Below are 19,723 nucleotides of genomic sequence, written 5' to 3' on the forward strand. Positions count from 1 at the left end.
AAACTTTTGGAAGGTGGGAGTGGTACACCAACCACATAAGAAGTGGAAAGCCACAAGAGAATTCTTTGTGCTGTGAATAATGAGTCAGGAATACAGTTATGGAAAGCACATAGCCAGCTCTTTCATCAATGTGCAGACTCTTTCCTAAAGCTATTCTCATCTTCTGCAGCCACCGGTAAAATGCACAGACATAACCTCAGATCCAGTATAAACAAATGAAATATAAATGTCAGTATGGTTGTAGCTACCTCCCCTAGAGCTAATTTTGCCACAGGATTAGACTGAATGTAAATAATAGGGAAAGTACAGCACTTTGAAAGAAACATGTCAATTTAAATTAAATAGGGCTTCTCATTTTATCTTACAAACCACGATCTAAGTAAGATTCTCTGGCTTTCTGCCAAGCAACTGGAAAACAGGCACTGAAGACCAATGAGTATTTGCCTTTTGTGACACTTGAAAATCTTTGGATTAATTCACAGCCCACTATTTGCAACCCAACTCAACAACAGCCCACTGCTGAGCTCTCGTTGCCTGTTCCTTTGGTGTCTGGTATACCTCGCTAAACAGAGCATCCCCAGAAGCAAATCTCCCTGAGAGCAAGGTCACATAGGCAAGTAGATACAGGATGACTGCCAGCCTCCTACGCACTAGGGATACTTTATACAGCCTGTGTAAGTATGTATATAGACACTCTCTCCCTCCCCAAACACCACACCCTGGAACAGCTGAAAGAACAGGCCTTAACTCTGCTGTAACTTGTCCGGCATGTTCGGTTTTGTAGCCTCCGTTTGATTCAGACAAGGTTTAGTTCCAATTAAACCTGCCGCAGTTGGTTTGCTTCCTTAGACAAGTAAAAATTTATTGAAGCACACTCATCAGTGCTTTCTAAAACTTCAAAGAAGACCTCAACTGAGCAGGACAAGTCTACACAGCTATAAGTATTATTACATGTGTGTGGTGGTGCTAGATTGTTTTAACTCACAGAAAACATTGTTCTTAATAGTATGGCTTCCCCAAGATTAGCTTAAGCACTTTTCTCCTTTAAAAATCTGGGCTAAATTACAAGATCCCATATAGATGTCCTTCTAGGTTTGGGTCTCAGCTCTTCAGGAATTTTGATTTGTGATTCTTGAAATACTATTTAGCCTGATCCTACACTTTTTTACAAAATCTTTGCTGGGAAATATACACACAGAGAGAGTTTTCTAAATGGACTGTTTTAATTCTATCGCTATATACTGAACATAATACTGTGCACAAATATAGTTTTGGGGGAAATGAGATTACAGATGGACATCTTGGGCGCATGGATTGGTCTAGCTTGCTTTGACCCACTGATTACAGCCCAAGCACACCTCAACCCTTTTTACAGGGTTATAGTCTCTGAACAGGGGCTTCTACAGCATCAGATGGAATAAGAGTGTTGTGGTAATTTCTAAAGTAATTGTTTTATAAAGTATTTAATAAATAGTAATAATATTTATATTTAAATATTTAATGTTTCAAAGGACACGATATCCATCTGATCAGTACATGCTTTGACATTTTACATGGCATTACTAGGAACGTTTTCTCAGTACATGTAAACCAAGATTAGAGCTTTTTCATTACAATATTCATATTGAAGCCTATGACAGTGTGCTGGTTTTGGCTGGGATAGAGTTAATTTTCTTCATAGCAGCTAGTATGGGGCTATGTTTTGTTATCAAACAACACACTACAGGAAAGTGACATCTCTGACATCGGTAATATTGAGCCATCAGCATCAGCAGAGCAGTATCTTTCTTGTTTGATACATTTAAGGCACGAGTACGACAATTATACAAAGAGATACGCACAACAACAAAAAGGCTTACTGGAAGCACCAGAGTGAGACTGTGGTTGATAAGACCCACGAGGCTGAAGGAACTGCTGGTGCTGGGCGTGAGTCTGCAGTACCCGTCTTTCTTCTCTCAGTGTGGGGCAGCACTGGACACTATGGCATGAGTGAACGCAGACCTGTCCAGCAGGCCATAATAAAATAAGGAGTGAGATCAAATCAAAGCAGAAATGCAGACATTTTATCTGATTCCCCTAAGCACTTGATTGTTAAAGCTGCTGTGATTGCAGCATTTGACCCACTAACTGTCCTGAAATCAAATATGGTGATACATTCTGGAAAGTCAAGGTTTACACGCACATCTCAGACACTTTTCAGAGACATTTAGTTCAAGTAAACTGCCACGGAATAAGCACAATTACATTTCCTCCTACACTATCCTGCAACTCAGTCACATTCGGGTTTAAACTTTTGACTCATTCAATTTTTATGCTGGTTGTTCATTTTATAATCCAGTTGTTATATGTTTCACTTTCATTACTTATTTTCTTTTGCAATCATCCTAGGATAGGGACTAATTATTTTAATAGCTCTCATTACAATATGCTGGTGCATTTGCTTTTCCTTTTTAAATGGAGTTATGTTTATACAACCTCTTTTTTTTTCTTCTCACTAAACCACAGGAGAAATGGCAAACTCCGTTACGGTTATAGAAATAAACAGTGCTTTTAGCAAACTTTTCAATAACAAATCAGGGAAAGGGGAATGAGCATGATGAAAGGGTTGGAAAGACTCATGCCCAAGGAATTAAAAGGATACAAAATACTGCAATATCACTGCATCTAACTACACTTCACTGAAAAGGTTTTAAAGTTAACAAAAAAAAAAAGGTCCTGAAAACAGGACCACTCTGCAAATAACTTTATCAAATATATAAGCCTGAGAAGGACATGTGGGCACAACTTACAACAGCAGCAAATGGTAAAGCCAAAATAAAATAACCCCTGTGTGTATGCATACACATCTGCATATGTAATCATCTAAATTTCTCATCTCCAAGGTGAGAAATTTTGATGAGCAAATAGATTTTTCCCTTACCCACATCTTTGCTGCTTGTACAACCCTGACTATAAATAGTCCCTTCTGCAAACGACTTCTCAAGCTTTGGGAAGAGGAGGAGGGTCTTGAAAAGGGGAAGGAAGTTCCTTTAGAAAATAATCAAGAGACAAAGATAGATGTCCAGATACTTGGACATAACAGGTATTTACACTGCTGGCTGACCTTCCAGACCTGGTCTGTCACGCATATCCATTTGCCGATACGTGTGCCTACATCTGTCACACACACACGTTTCATTCAGAGAATGTGTGCTGGAGAGTACAAACGTTCTGAGGTTCCCCTGTCCAAAAAACCGTATTTGCTCACTCTGTTAAAAGCAAACAAACCAACCCAACACAGACTCAGAGAGGAATGCAGAGTGGTAGGGACCTCTGAAAGTCTCTGGTCAACCCCCTGCTCAAAGCAGGGCTACCTTAAAAGCTGGATCAAGTGGCACAGGACCTCTTCCCGTGAAGTCTTGAACGTCTCCAGAGATGGAGATTCTGCAGCCTCCGTCGGGACAGCCTGACCCAGGGATTAACCACCCTCACTGGGAAACGTTTTTCCTAATACCCAGAGAACTCTGTCCTTGCTACTTGTTGGCTCCTGTCCTTTTGCTGTATGCACCTCTGAGAAGAGTCTGCCTTGGCCTTCTCTGTGGCCCCTGGGGGTTATTTGAAGAGAACAATTCCATGCCCTCAGTCTGCTCTTTTCCATGCTCACCCACCTTTGTGGCCCTGCTCTAGACTTTCTCCAGGGTGTCAGTATTGCTCTTGTTCTGGCGGGCCCCAAACTGGACACACAGCACTCCAGATGAAGCTTCCCAAGCTGCTGAGCTTGAGTAATAGTCCTTCCCCTGTACTTGGCAGCTACGCTCTTGCTCAGGACGTGGTCGGCCTTCAGCACTGCAAGGCCACACTCCTGACTCGTGCTCTCCTTCTTGCCCACTGGGACCCAGCCCCTTCTCAGTGGGGCTGCCGCTGGCCTGCCAGCCCCAGGCTGTGCCTTGAGCTTCCCGAGGTTCCTGGGAGGCCATCCCTCCAGCTTGCCAGGGGCCTTCTGAATGACAGGGGAGGACCCATGACAGGAGTCCCTCTGAAGGACTGTGACTTTCCGGCATCTCAAAAGCTCCCTCCAAGTTGGTGTCACCCAAGAACCTCCTGAGGGTACACTTTGTCCCATTGAATAGGTTGTTGCTGAAGATGTTAAGTAGTGCTAGCCCCACAAGTGATTTAGGAGGTACAAGTCTCATAATGAGCTTGCAGCCAAAGTATTAACCACTGGCCTTTTGAGCCTGATAGTTCAGCCATTTTTTTGCCCATTTTGTAATTCTATCCATTTTAGTCTGTATTTCCTCAAGTTGACTCTGGGGATACTACACAAGACAGTATTGAAAGCCTTGCTAAAATAAATCCACTCACTGCTCTCCCCTCATTCACAGAGCCCGTCATTTCAACACAGAAGGCACTCAGGTTGATCACCTACAATTTGCCCTTCAAAATCTGCGTTGGCTGTTCCCAATCCCCTTCTCATCCTTCGCATGCCTGGAAAGGGTACCCATGAGAATTTGCTCCATAATTTTCAGGGCTCAAGAGACATAAGGCTGTCCAACCTGTAGTTTGCCACATGTTCCTTTATGTCTTTTTTGAAAATGGGTGTACCGTTTCCTTTCTTCCAGTCCAGAGAAACCTCCCCTGATTTCCATGATCTCTCAGAGACAAGAATTCAGCTTTACAGTGACATTTGCCAGCTTCATCAGCATCCTTAGATGCAACCTGCCTTATCTGATAGACTTTATACATCCAACTTACTTACATAGTCCCTAACTTAGTCCTCTTCTACCACGGATAGAAAGTCTGCTCCCAAAAATCTCTGTTGCTAGGCACGGAGATCTGGGCAGCCTATACATACTTAGCTGCTGTAAATACTCACACAAACACAGACACCGCATCCAGAGAACTCAATCAAATGGCAACTATATATATAAACCTGCCTACTTGTCAGTGGTAGCAAACCAGATAATTAAATACAGCAAGAGACATAATTAAAACTGCTTACAGTACACGAGAGGACTTTGTCAGCACGAGGATACTGGCCTAAAAGAGCACTGTTTATTTGAGAACAGAAAGATAGGCCCACAACTCATCTAATCCCAGAGGACTTTATACTTAGCTACTAATAAATGCAACGTGGTATTCATAGAGAGCTACGCTGATAGTGAATGCGTGCAATGAGCTCAATGTCCAGTCAGTGCATCTCATGCTGAGAAAACGAAACCAGATTTGGACATTTGCCAGTTCAAATTTCAGTTTGAATTCTGTGCCTTTTTTCTTGTTTTCCAAACTCTGTCACCCTGCGTGTATGCTGTGTTTGAAGCATGTTGACACTCTCTGCCTTGATGCAGCTGGCACCCCAGATCAATTACTGGACGCCCAACTCGAAAACACTTGAAAGGAAAACCACAGGGCAGACGATATGGTTGGCTCTCAAGCCTGCTGGATATTGGCTGACCCAGCATAGCTTCATCACAGTGGAGTTCCTTTATTTTGTATCTCTTCTCTGAAAACCATGCAGATTTCCAAATATCCTGTGTACTAATTCAATTTTCCAGTGGCTATCACAACATTGACATGGTAATTAAAAAACATCATTTCCTAAGATGCAATCTGAACTTCAAAAGCAGCCTTTTTTTGGTTCCTCTAATTTAGTCCGATCCTCTTCCAATTCCTTTTGATCTTCCTCTGCAAAGATGCCCAAAGTAGCACTATTGCAGGTTGGTGATTCTGATCAGTAACCAATAAGACTATCAGCACTCAGACTTTATTTGGCTTTTGTTTTAGTTCCTCAAGATCCAGTTTGGATTAATGCCCACCCCACTGCATATTCAGATAGATTAAAAGGGACTCCCAGGTTTGTACAGCTTAGTCAAAAAAGCAAGTGATCACCACTCACGGCGGAAGTGACTGTTCTATTGAAGATGAGGCTTCCAGCACCGATTACGCAAACAAACCCGGTGGCAGTCGGACAACTCGTGCCAACAGCAGTCAGCGAGCTTAGGCTGCTGCTATCACTTACATGCTGCATCTCTGAAACGGATGTGCAAAGTAAAGCCCTGCTTTCCACCACTAAAGGGGGCAGACTCCCATACTCCCAACAAGTAAAGGCAGCGATATCCCGCTGTATCGCGACACTAAGCATACCAGTGCTGACAGCAGTTCTGAAGCAAGCTCTCCCTCTTTCTCTGCTCCCCAGACAGCACCTTTTTAGATGTGCCAAGGTACACTAAAGCCGTGTGCCTGAAGCTTGATGTCAGTTGCCAGTATTAATGAAGCCATTAAGGGTTTTAATTTTAGAGAGTGCTTTATGGTTTTGATATCTGCTCAGCTTCTAATCAGGTAAATCTAATGTCAGAAGAACCAAAAAAGATTCTCTCTCTCACTGTTCATTTTGTCTGCATATGGTCATGAAGGTAGTTTTATCTTTATTTAAATACTAATAAAAAGAGACAGTTCCACATTATGAGTATCTCCTCATACTTCATGCATAGCCAACATTTTTACATATTCATAGCCAACTTGAAGGCAAACAGAAGGACCTGGTTACTAGCATTTTTCATTAAGAGGAGACTGAGCATTCTTCTCCCCTTAGCATTAAGTTTTGTCATGATTTAAAGGACACTGAGTTAAAGAAAGATGAACCGCTTGTCACTACTGTGTGTTCAATGAAATTACCATTTATGCATCAGGAAAAAAACCCACTTGTTATATTGAAACACCTAACGACATTTTCCATTAATATTCAGTCCTTTGTTCTCACTTCTCCCCACTTCTGGCAGCAATTCCCCATGACCACTGCGTAAGGTTTCATTAGGTTACTTATCCTTGAGAAGCACTTTCATTTGCCATAGAAATGACTGGAAGGATAACTTAGTTGCTCAGTAGTGGGCTCTTCTCTCCCTCCCCCTCCCTCCTCCTTTCATTTAATTTAAGGAAAACAATAAGAGAGACTTAACTCCGCTTCTTCCCCTCTCTTTCAGATATGATGAAAATAAGATAAAAACCCTCTGTCAGGTCTGTCACTAAAATTTCAGTTTATTTATTATGAAATAACATGGTTTTCCCAAGGGAGCAAGCTATTCAGCTTCTGCTGTCATCATCATATATGAAAACGGAGGGAGAATTGCCTACTTTTGATTAACAAATTCTTTTGTGCCAATAAATGTGAAAATTTCAGGTAAGATTTTTCTTGTATATTATTCAGGAGAACAATTTGTAAACAACCTACTGACTGGCTTATTTTTCTCCTATACGAACCTCTGTGCTCTACCGCCAGTACTGCTAAGAATATTTCTGGGAGAGACAATAAAGAATCCTGACAACTATTTGGACATCTCTTCTCTCCTTCCGCCCCCCATCTCTTCTTTTTTCCTGTTCCTGCCTAAAAGATGTCCCCTTTCCCTTGGCTGTATTTTATTTTCTGCTTTTTGTTTCCTTATCTGCCCCCTATTCTTTATTCCCCTCCCCGACAAGAGCTTGTGGGCCTTCCTCCCTCCCTCTCTCACTGTGAATGCCATTACCCTAGGGATATCAGGAAAATTTCCAGATGTAAACAAAAACATAAATCCCTTTGCTTCTCTGCTCCTGCTTTCTTGTCTTCTGTATTTCCCTCCCCTCCCCGCTCCCCCCATAAGTAGTTTTGTACATTTAGTCACCTGCAGAGATTGAGGGTGGAAGACATGAAATCAGAAGCAAACAAAACCTCTGCTTGCTTTAGCTTAGTCATTAATAGCACCATTAGCTTATTGAACTCCAGGATATATCATGTCACAGTTCATGATTCAGGGTCTCTCAATTGCTCTTGCATTGTTTATATCTTGAGTCAGAGTCTTTCAGGTAATTTAGGCTTAATCATTCTTCTGCAACAACAGTCTTATGGGTACCATTTAATCAAATCTCAGTCATGCTGCGAGACATCTAGAGGTTTCAGAGGAATCACCAAATACTGACTTAGCATTTATTTACTCGTGGGAGTAAAATTGTTATTTATGCTTCAGCTTGGTGAAAATACTAAATCACAAGGAAGCTGAGTGACTTGAGGTATCTGTATCTGTTTTGGGAACAGGGAGCTCAACCAGATAGCAGAAACACAGGAATGAGGAAAGAATCCTGACCTCAAACAGCAGCCATGAACAACCACTTGGAGTTAGGGCACACAATTTGCTTGGCTTTCTTCTGTGACCGGACCAATGCAGAGAGAAAACCAAGAAAGTACTAGCCATTAAACCTGTAAACAACTGAAAAAAACCCTTATTCCAACGTGTTGCTACAGCACCTGTCATCTGAATGTTTTTGAGAAGTATTTTGCAACATGGACGTATTTATTCTTATTCTCCCCCCTTCCTCTCTAATTGGGGTGAGAGAAGAAGAGGTCATCCACAAGCAGGAAGACAAGTCAGCACAGCCACGTGATTTGTACAATACCATAATTCCATAAGCAAAGAGTAAAAACCTCAATAGCCTGATCTTGAGTTTGTGCTTGATCCACAAGTCTACCTACTTCAGTCTTGCAAAGTCATCAAAGCAAAATATCGGGGGAATGGGCTAAGAGCCCATGCTGCAGGGAAGAACTGTGCCCTTTATTTCAGATTTGTTTTTCAAGACTTAAGAATATTAAGGGAGGTTCCAATCATTTAGTACAAATGTTTTTTTTTGGAGATTTTTTTTTTAAAAAAACCACACACACACTCTTAATGCTTTGTTGTAGGAAACATTACATTTAAGCACTGGTTGGCAAGGAAACCAGCCTCTAACGTGTTGCCTGCCAATTCAGTCACACAGTCAACACAGTTATACATATATCCTCTATAGCCCAAAAGAATAAATCTGAAGAAAATCTAATCTTCCATTGTTGTTATTTATGAAAATGCTACTTACGCATTTTTGATCTGCTTTTGATTGGATGGAGGAGTATCAGATATGACCTGGCTCTGCCTTTAATGCTCCTGGCAGTACTCAGAAATTTATTTAATTTAGATGACAATTAGTAATTTTCCAAAGCTAATTTATATCACTGACTCAAACTTTTTAAAAGGTTGGTCAAACCCTCTTCCACCACAGTGTCACATGGCTGACAACTTCTAGAGAAGTAATATTTAGCAAACAACATCCTTTTTCATACTTTTTACATCCTACAGTGGGATGAGAAGCTTGTTCCTGTGAAAGAAACTTTCTCAGATCTTGTAGAACAAAATGTTATGCTTCTAGATCACATGCAACCTACAGATGGCTAAGCAATTTAATTCATTAGTATCTCCAAATTTCTGTAAAGCATAGAATACTTTCAACTTTCAGATTATGGTTGGGGAAAGCAATGAAAAAATAATTGAGCTTCACAAAGTACTTGCAGCAAAACAAGGAACAGAACTAATACCTCAAAGGTAACAGCTCTGCATCTGGATCCTACAAGTACCCTTCCCCAAAGAGTCTCCGTGCTCCTGACCCTGGTGTTAGCAAGTGCGTGGAATAGTTTACCCAGCATGTTATCCGCTAGGAGACAACTCCCTCTTGACTTTTCAGAGAATCCTGTGGGCAGCTGAGTGTTTCCTGCCCAACACTATTGCAGGGGCCTTGGGAGCTTGTCATCAGCTGTCTGTCCTGGGACCTTCCCTTGTACCCTTTGAATTACAAGTACAACGTTCATCTGGTTTGCTTTCAAACCTTGTATGACAGACATACATATCTGTATCACCCACTTCCTCTCCCTAGTGTCTTACTCCTGCAGGTAAGCCTCGGGTCTGTTTGCCAACTGTAGAGGGCTCAGCATCCTGGGATACCAGACTGTATTGAATGTTCTCTCCCACTGTCCATCAAAGATATGAATTGACAACTCCTCACAAATAAAGCGACTAAAGCATGCTGATGGCACAACTCTGTTTTCCAGTATTTGTTGCTTTTCACCTAAGGCGTATCTGCCTGGAGTCTGTCAGGTTGTAGCTGCTGTTCAAAAGCTGCTGCATTTTTTTCTGTTCTCATACAGCCCCGCCTTGCCCATGGACCTGGTCAAGTTGGTTGTCCACAACAATAGCCAGGAGAAGTTCAACAGGTGAGGATGCTACCTCTAAGCAGGATTTCTTTGGGCTGGGTCTCTGGGCTCCTTTAAAAAGTAGAGGAAACTGTTAGGGAGGGTGTCTGCTCGGTGTACTCTCTAGATGCCTTTGTTCTGCTGCTGTGCACTACAAGTTGTTCTTAGTTTCATGTTCTTTGTGTCCTGGAATGAATGAAAACAAGCCTGCAAGTGCCTTTTATTACCCCTAGTTTAATTGGCCTTATCCTCAGTTTCACTTGCAGGTAGCTGACAACCACACATACCAAGTTTTTCCTAAAACGTACATCTTCACATTTTTCTGGCAATCTCCACTGCATTTTTGAAAAATACCTGTTTCTATCTCCAGTGACAGAACTAAGAGAGCAGCACTTCCCAAACAGCAATATCAGCACGATGGAGTTTTCCAAAATAAGGTTTGCCACATTTGCTTTGACCATGTCTTACTGTTTAAAAAGAGCACGTTTACCATTATTTGAAGGGATGGAATGAAGTGCTTTTGAAGTAATTGGTGTGTGCAAGAAATAAAAAATGCCATTTAGGAAACAGACAGGGCACTACTTGTTTACACATCTGTTCAGAAACAAGCTTACCCTTGCTCATTCACACCACCAACCTTGACCCATTGCTTAGCAGTGCAGTTGAGCATAAGGAATTCAGCTACCTGACCAGCACGTTACTAACCATGAAAACATTTATGGCAGTGCCTGCCACTTTTGTTGGGCAACAGGTAACAACAGCAAGTAACCAGCGCTCTCAATTGCTACCTTAACTGTCATAGTGGTGGCTTAAATTTATATGTTTTAATTACATAAGGTTTCAAGCAACACTGAAAAGTCTCATAACCATGAGCTATGAATGAGCTGTACACGTATCTATTTAGTGATACTTTATGGCAAGTATATTAAAAAAGATACTCTTCAGCTGTTTATTGCTTTGAATTAATAAAATTCATATTTGTTCTAAGATTCTAGATGTTCTTGGAAACCTGTAATCCAGCTTTAGAAACTGTAATGGTTTGAAAAATGAGGTTATAGGTTGATTTGTCACAATGCCAGAGACAACCGGGCCCATTAAAATCATGCCCATACATGTCAAAGACAAGAATGAGTTGAGTGAGATGCTGAAACATTGCAAACAAAGTGAGAGTGTGCTATGCTCTGACTACCATTAGAGAAATGAAACCCTTCTTTCAGAAGACAATGGCACTAATAGGAGAGAGGCTGTGGAGAGACAGGCATATCTGAGAAAAGTTTCTGAATGCTAAGGATAGTAAAGTAAGGAATAGGTTGCCTAAACTGTTCTTAAATGCCTACACTATTATGCTATTTCCATAGGCAAATGTCTTTCAAGAATACTTAGATAAAGCTGATCCTGTTATGGAGCAGAGAAAAAAAAAAAATCTGGCCATCTCCAACTTTTCCTGGGGGAAGTTCCAGTGTAACCACCATCAGCTCCTTGCCAGTTTGCTCTGCCTGCCTCATTGACTTCTTATCCCCTGCTCTGCCTGCCTCCATTATTTCTACCTTCTCTCTGAGTTCATGCATCCTCAGCCTCATGTCCAACCTGCAGACCCTGTCTCTCTGTGTCGTCTTGAAACTCTGCAGCTACCTCCTCACAGCAGTGCCTTAGAATTAAGGTAGGACTATGAGGGGGAAAAAAAAAAAAGTTAGAGTTGATGCTGAGGACTCCTTGGTATGGAAGAGATACCCTGCTGCTTCAATTTGGTTTTTCTCAGACTTCTGTCCCTTTGCTATCTCCTGGTAGCACTGCCTTGCTCTGACAGTACAGTCGTGGGTACACAGCCTAAGCTAACAAGGCAGGAAGAGCCTTTTACTTTGTGCTCTGTTGCATATCTCGGCTTTAATATCAGTGCTCCTCAACTAGGAAGAACCGATGGGCTAGGCAATCTTTCAATAACCCTTCCAGCCATATTTCCATTATTCTGTTCTCCTGTGATTTACTAACAACAAGCTTGATTCATGACAACTGAAACAAAGACTGAAAGGAAGGAAAAATAAGTGGGGGGAAAAATTAAAAAGAGGAAGAGGAGAAAAATCTTTATTATAAAGAAATACAGTGGCCCAAACATTCAAACATGACTGTTGCAAGTTTGCCTAGAATCCTGAATTTTGTCAGTGCTGAGTACTTTCATCTGCCATAAATTGTTACCCTGGTACTTGCAAGTCCCATCACTGAATTAACTGCTCTGGAAAGTAAGACCTATTTTTTCCTTCCAGTGCCTGAAGTGACTGATGTGGATGCAGGTGTTTAATTTTAGGCACACAGACTTGAAAAATACAAGTGATTAGTTCCAGGATTAGTTCCCAGATAGATTTACTATAGCTAGACAAAAACCACAATCCATCTGCTTTACGTTTTACAAGGAAAGTAGACAGGTAAGATAAAGCTGGTTTAGTGAACTACTGAAGAGCCCTCACTCTGCAAAAACAGCAGATTCTGGAACTTCTCCCAGGTAACAGCCATCTTGGCCTTAAATAACATAGATCCGCTCTGGTCTTACATACTAACATGAGGCACTTTTTATCATTTAAGTATCATGTATCTACTCTCACATGTGTATGAGAGCCTGGGCACAATTAGGAAAAGCTGCAACCACTGGATTCCCATTGAGCAAAACTGTGGCTCCAGCCCCCTGTCCTTGATTGCTTAATAGGAAGGGGAGTGGTTGCCATTACTTTGGACCATACACCAGATCTGTGCTACTAGAATACTTTCTCCTAAAAACCTTATCCCAGCCTCAGATTTAAGAGCTTCTTTCATCCCCTCTTGTTCAAAAAATCTGACACATGCAGATCCTCCCTTCTAAAAACAGGCTTCAAATGCTTTGAGGCACAGATTAACATGGCAAAGTCAACAAGTGTGGTGCATCTTGCACACTGCAGTGCTATATTAATAATAAATATAATAATAATAAATAATAAATATAAATGTGATATATTTATCACATCCCCACAGTAGGGAAAACTCTGACAGATCAAGCAGCCCTGAAGCATCTGAGTGTGAAACCACCTGAACCTCTTCATGACAGTGAGATTCCCTAGGGACTTGTCCAATTTAGGAAAAAGTTACCAGTTTGGAATAGAAAATAACCTTTTTATTCAGACATAACTGTATGCTCTACTGCAGGATGTCCGGCCTGTGTGCTCAGCAAATGAAAGGTGGAGCCCTGGTGCATTTGCCTGTGCCCCATAGGAGAACGTTATGACTGAAGAAACTCCTCTTGTGGAGCTCCTGTCACTGACCAGCTGGTCCCAAAGTGCAAGCAGAGGCTCTGGATGGCGTTAAATGCCAACTAGGAAAGCTTAGGAGTCTATTTTATAGTGGTGTTTTTCAGGAAAAAACCCAACAATGGTCATGATGAGAAAATAGCAATGACATGGGGAAGAAGCATGTTTAACTCTTAACTTTGAAGGGAACATTTTTTTAACCCTCTTGAAGTATGCTTGCTTTTTCCATCTGGTTTAATAAAACTGATTGCAGAGAACTAATTTCTGCTAGGTAAATAGCAACTGGTACATCAATTTCCTGTCAGCAGCTGCAGTTTCAACAGTTTCAGTCTTTCATTCAAATGTGTGAATGCTTTGCTTAAATTGCACATTTCTCATTTAGTGTGCCTTGAAAATATGTACCGTCACTCACTCAATCTCTGAGAAGAGTTTGGCTGTGCTGTGGTTTGCATAAAGCAGCACTAGAGAGGATCATTCAAGCAGATAAGAGGAGACATTAGAACACACGCAGGTAGAGTTTGGGAGAATTAAAAAAACCCTCTGCCTACAATTCTGTGTAGCAAATGAGGCATCCAAAAGCATAAGTTCTAAATCAGCTCACCAAATCCATCTGATTTCTCTCAAAGGTTAAAGGCTAACTACTTGTGTTAAAAAATAAATTATCACATAGGCTCAAGGAGCGTAAAACGATAAAATGTGACTTTTAAAAAAAGTCCAATTTGGAAGTCTTAAACATAGTAATGAATTAATCCAAACCTTCAGAAAATTCTACCTTGCTGGCCAATTCCTGTAAGTAATCTTTCTTTTTGTCTCTGACTTCTCCATTATATTGACAGGAAGAAATTAGGATGTCATTTACTTAACCTCGCCAAGATTTCTCATTAGTAATTCCAGTGGTGACATTTCTCCTCCCCTCCAGCCTCGGAGCCGTGTGATTTATGTGTGTTCCCACCACTGGCTGCTCTGGAGATTCCAGATCTCCTCATGTACCATGCTGACACTTTGCAGTCAGCCCTTAGCGGAGCCAAAGAACAAGTTACAAGAGAAAATGCCTCTTGGATAGAACTAGGACGTTTCAAAAATTCCCAACTAAGAGTTTGTTTTGGTTTTTGTTTGTTTGTTTTTTTCCCCACTAGAAAATGTCAGTTTGCTGAAATTTCATCTTTTTAAAGTAGTACTCAATTTTGGAAAAATATGCACATTCCACTACAAATAGTTCTGTTTTGAAAACAGTTATTCAAAATTAAGTCAAATTTAAAATTTCATTAACATTTTTGTTAGAATTAAACTAGTTATTCCATAATGACACTGTTTTGGGAAGGCATTTCACAAACTTTTTTTTCCCCAAATTCTTCATTTTTGCTTTGAGACAAGACAGACTTTAAAGACATGAAACTTCCTACAAAATGGAAAATCTAGTTTTTGCACTTTCAGAACAAAGCTAGTTATTAAAAAGATGGGTTATTTGCCTGCCCTTTTTCTTCTTTGATGTGTACTGTCTATATGTGTGTATTCACATTATGGACGCACCACAGTGCAAACTCTGGAAGCCGAAGACTTTTTTACCCTAGCAGTATTAATAGCTTATCTGAAGCCATGTTTCATTAAGCATGGACTTTGTGATTCTATAAAAGGGAGTAGCAGTTAAGAAGTGAACATATAATTAGACATATCACCATGACAAAAACCCCCAGTGCACATCTTTTTCCTTCAAGTGTTCTTCTACATGCACATTTATACTGTGTCTGATTTCAAGAAGTACCCCAGCATTTACCTACAGGATGGCAGAGTTCCTAGGAAGAAAAAAGACTGAAGATCTGACAATCTGACCTCCCAGAAGCAGCATCACTGCAAAGTTTCAGCAAAAGCACTGCATGTAATAGAAGTGTGAGCAGAGCTCACATGGGAGCTATGGGTGCATTCTGCAAGGATGCCATCAGTGATGCTTCAGTTCTAGCTGAGTGAGCAGGATGCTCCTTCACAGCTATCTCATAACGCCTTTTCACACAATCGGTCATTCAGGGGGAAACCCTCCATGTTGGAACAGATGGTTCCTTAACCAGTTGGCAACAAACTCAAAAATACGAGTCTTCCTAAAGCATCTTGCACTGCTAGTACGAACCAGACAAAGCACACCTCATGGTTCAAGCATGCAAAGCAGTCATAGATGGAGATGTGCAGCTCAGAAAACAAATGAAAACACAGGCAGATTAGTGGTTTCACTTAGGAGAAACTGACACTACATTTAGTAAGAATTCAGAATTATTTCTGAGTCTGATTTTGTCCTTACAAAAGGTTTAAGAGAATGCACGATTAGTGCCTCAATTATGTTCACTTTCCCAGCTATCCAGAAAGATGTTTTCACAAAAAAGGAAAATGTTTCTACAGATTCAAAGGTTCTTCCCACTAACAACATTAATGCCAAGTTCAATATCATTGCAGAAGCACATGGGATGAGGGGAAAGGGGAAGGCTAACTAAGGCATTCAAAATCCTGTCAGTAGTACGTAGGAATACATTTTTAAAAATCTATTTAGGGGTATTGGGCAGAAATAGTTGCCAATTAGTTACCAAACTAATAGAGAAACCTATTTTTTTGCAGATTAAATTAGTAATTCAGAACTACCCATGGATTGACTGCACCATTCTGTAAAACTCGATTGCTTAGCCACATTGCTTTGTCTTTCTAGGATTGTTAACTGCTGCTAACAATAGAGACAATAAGCCTTAAAAAAACCCTAACATATTCTAACCTGGGAGTCAACAAACATCTATGCAGGGAAATGAAAAAAACCATGAGGTCTAAATGATAAAAGCTAGACATTTTCTCTGTCCTCTCTGTACGGAGAGTTTCATTTGTCTGTGGCAATAGGAAGGACCTTAGGAAAAGGTAAAGTTCCTTTTTCTTCCTGAATTATGATCTTTGCTACTTCTGCTATGGCAGACTGGGACTGCAGTGCCTTGTCATTCTCGGACAGTTCAGTGGCATTAATCTCACTAGGAAGAAATCCTGGAAAGACTGCAACAATTGTGCCCATTAGAAGAGAAAAATCTTCCATTGCGATAAATACAATATTGGTAGTCAACTGGAAAAGCAGAAAGAAGATACTAATGCTTACCAAACTCATACTGGCAGGCTTTTTTCCAGTGAGGCTATGTATTACTAACATTGTGTTGCAGGACACAGCAAAGGATTTAACTTCAACAAAAGCTATTTTAATAACAGTAATTTGGTGTACAGGTGCCCAAGTAGCCCCAAGAATGAACTGAAAAATCAGATTAATCTTTTTAACTACCAAAATTAAAAACCCTGAAAAACTTATTTTTTCCATAATATTCTTCCTTTGTATGGAACAAAGAACTGCTGAATATATAGAAGTGTGGAGAGGGAAAGGGTCAGGGTTTTTAATTTTCCAAAATTCCTGACTGAGAAGTATTAACACAGTGTATGTAAAGATCTATGAAAGACTGGACTGAACCACTCTTAAGAAAAATAAAATGTGGGTATGAGTCTGCCGACAGACAAATTCTGGCAGCTGTCACAAACCTAGGTAAAGCTCTTGTAATACCTTCACAGCTGACATCACTACATACATCTTGTTGCACGTAACGTGCCCAAATCATAAAGCAAAAAGCTATACTGTCAACAAAGCATTCCTTTCCTCTAAAATGACATGCCACTATTAGCATCAATGCTGCTAGCTTTGAATGATGTGTTACCTACTGTTCTAGCTACTGAGCAGAGAGAAAAATGGGAGAGAGAAAAGGATCCCTACAGTTCTGAATCGATCCTATAGTCTACCCTGGCACACAGAAGGCAAATCTTTTCAGACTTGAAAATTGATAGGGGTCCTTTAGTCTTTACTTTCAACCTGAGCATCTGGTCCCTTGGGCTGATTTAGAGACTGAGGTGCTCATGTCTTCTGGAGACAGTTGCATTAGTAAATGTCTCTTCAGAATTAAGAATGACTCCTTCCAGATCAGGCTGTGTCTTTCTAACTCTTCTGTCACGTGCTGTTGGCAGGAACAAAGGACTGATTCAAAACCTAGGTGCCCTTAATAAAATTACAGAACAAAACTAGCTTGAACACACACCAGAAATCAGAGGGGAAAAAAACCCCACCTGCTCTGGGCACTTCAACAGGCAATTCTCTCATGCTACAACACTAAGTTAGAGTGTCAAACATAACTAATCGTTACAGACATTTATTTCTGAAACACAGCACTGCTTAGGAAAAGAGAAACAGCGAGTCTAGAGTACACTAAAACTAAAGCCTGTTTTCTTAAGTTCTTAGAACAATGGTCTTTTGATTTATTTTCTCCACCTACCTTTCTACTAAACCATTTAGTGGAAAAATATCCTTTTCTATTTCTCACTTCTTTCTTTGTGGCGCACCCAGTCCTGGCTTGCATTCACCAGTTAAAGAGTTCCATTGGCCAATGATACCCATCAGCAGCTCTTGCTTGTAGGGGAAATTACCTGTCTTCTACGACAGAGTCTCATTCTAGCTTCAGGCCATAAAATGACATGCCGTTTCTGCACTCTTTCCTCCAACCATAACATTGCCTTTCATATCATCCAGTCATGTGGTTGCCCAGCACAGAAGTCGCTTTTGTAGCTCTTCTCCTACCGCTCATGAAAAGCCAGTTCCCTTTGCAGCAAAAGATCTCATATTCAGCTGTAAGGGTAACCCGAGAGCCCTCTATAATCTCTCACCAGCATCCCAGATTCAGGATGTCAACTCTCACTGAACCATGAAGGCAGCTTAATAGCAAACTAGATTCTGCAAAAAATTGTTTGCATAAAAAGCCCACCAAAAGTAATGGACTGCTTTTCCTCTACAATGTATTTCTCACACAGGATGCAGTAAGTACTGTTCTGTTGCTTTATACCCACATAAAATATTTCATGTGAAGTTCAGGCACAGTAATTAGGAAAAATGATGTAAACTAGTCTCTTTCTCCAATTACCTACGCAAATTACCCTTCAATTTCATTAGCGGTTACAGTAGAGAAAATTACTTCTGATTCTTAGGTCAAAGGACTACAACCACGACGAGCAATACAAGGGGGGCTATGAAGAAGAAGTGTCTATTCCCAAGAGACAATTTTTAAGCCCTATTTGTAATACAATGAGGTTATAAATAAACTAGCAAAAACCCCCATGAATTTAAATGTATGTGAATAAGTATTTTGCTTCTCCTTTGGCAAAAGAACTCTCAAGAAAAAAAGAAAGGCCCCGTAACAGTCAAACATTCACAGACAGAAAGCAGTAGCTTGTGCAACAGGTCACATTCTGAGTTTCCTAGTTTTCAGGCCTCCAGAAAGATTGCTTTCTCTTTGCCAGCAGGTCCCTTGATATGCTTGTCATGCATTTAAAGCTATTTATGGTTGGGTATATAATCCTGTCTAAACTGATTTAAAAAAAAAAAAATTAAATCAATCCACCAGCATATAATCATAGAATGGTTTGGGTTGGAAGGGACCTTAAAGATCATCTAGTTCCAACCCCCCTGCCATGGGCAGGGACACCTTCCATTAGACCAGGTTGCTCAAAGCCCCATCCAACATGGTCTTGAACACTTCCAGGGATGGGGCATCCACAACTTCTCTGGGCAACCTGTTCCAGTGCCTCACCACCCTCATAGTGAAGAATTTCTTCCTTATATCTAATCTAAATCTACCCTTTTTCTGTTTAAAGCCATTACCGCTTGTCCTGTTGCAACAGGCCCTGCTAAAAAGTTTGTTGCTATCTTTCTTATAAGCCCTCTTTAAGTTCTAAAAGGCTGCAATAAGGTCTCCCCGAAGCCTTCTCTTCTCCAGGCTGAAAAACCCCAACTCTCTCAGCCTGTCTTCATAGGAGAGATGCTCCAGCCCTCTGATCATCTTGGTGGTCTTCCTCTGGACTCGCTCCAACAGGTCCATGTCTGTCTTATGTTGGGGGGCCCAGAGCTGAACGCAGTACTCCATGTGGGGTCTCACGAGAGTGGAGTAGAGGGGGAGAATCACCTCCCTCGACCTGCCGGTCATGCTTCTTTTGATGCAGCCCAGCATACAGTTGGCTTTCTAGGCTGCAAGTGCACATTGCTGGGTCATGCTGAGCTTCTCATCCATCAACACCCCCAAGTCCTTCTCCTCAGGGCTGCTCTCAATCCATTCTCCGCCCAGCCTGTATCAGTGCTTCGGGTTGCGTTGGCCTTGTTGAACTTCATGAGGTTCGCATGGGCCCACCTCCCAAGACTGTCAAGGTCCCTCTGGATGGCATCCTTTCCCTCCAGTGTGTCAACCGCACCACACAGCTTGGTGTCGTCAGCAAACTTGCTGAGGGTGCACTCAATCTCACTGTTCATGTTGCTGACAAAGATGTTAAACAGCACTGGTCCCAATACTGTCCCCTGAGGAACACCACTCGTCACTAGTCTCCACTTGGACATTGAGCCGTTGACCGCAAC

This window comes from Calonectris borealis, chromosome 4 (genome assembly GCF_964195595.1).
Source record: "Calonectris borealis chromosome 4, bCalBor7.hap1.2, whole genome shotgun sequence".
NCBI lineage: Eukaryota > Metazoa > Chordata > Aves > Procellariiformes > Procellariidae > Calonectris > Calonectris borealis.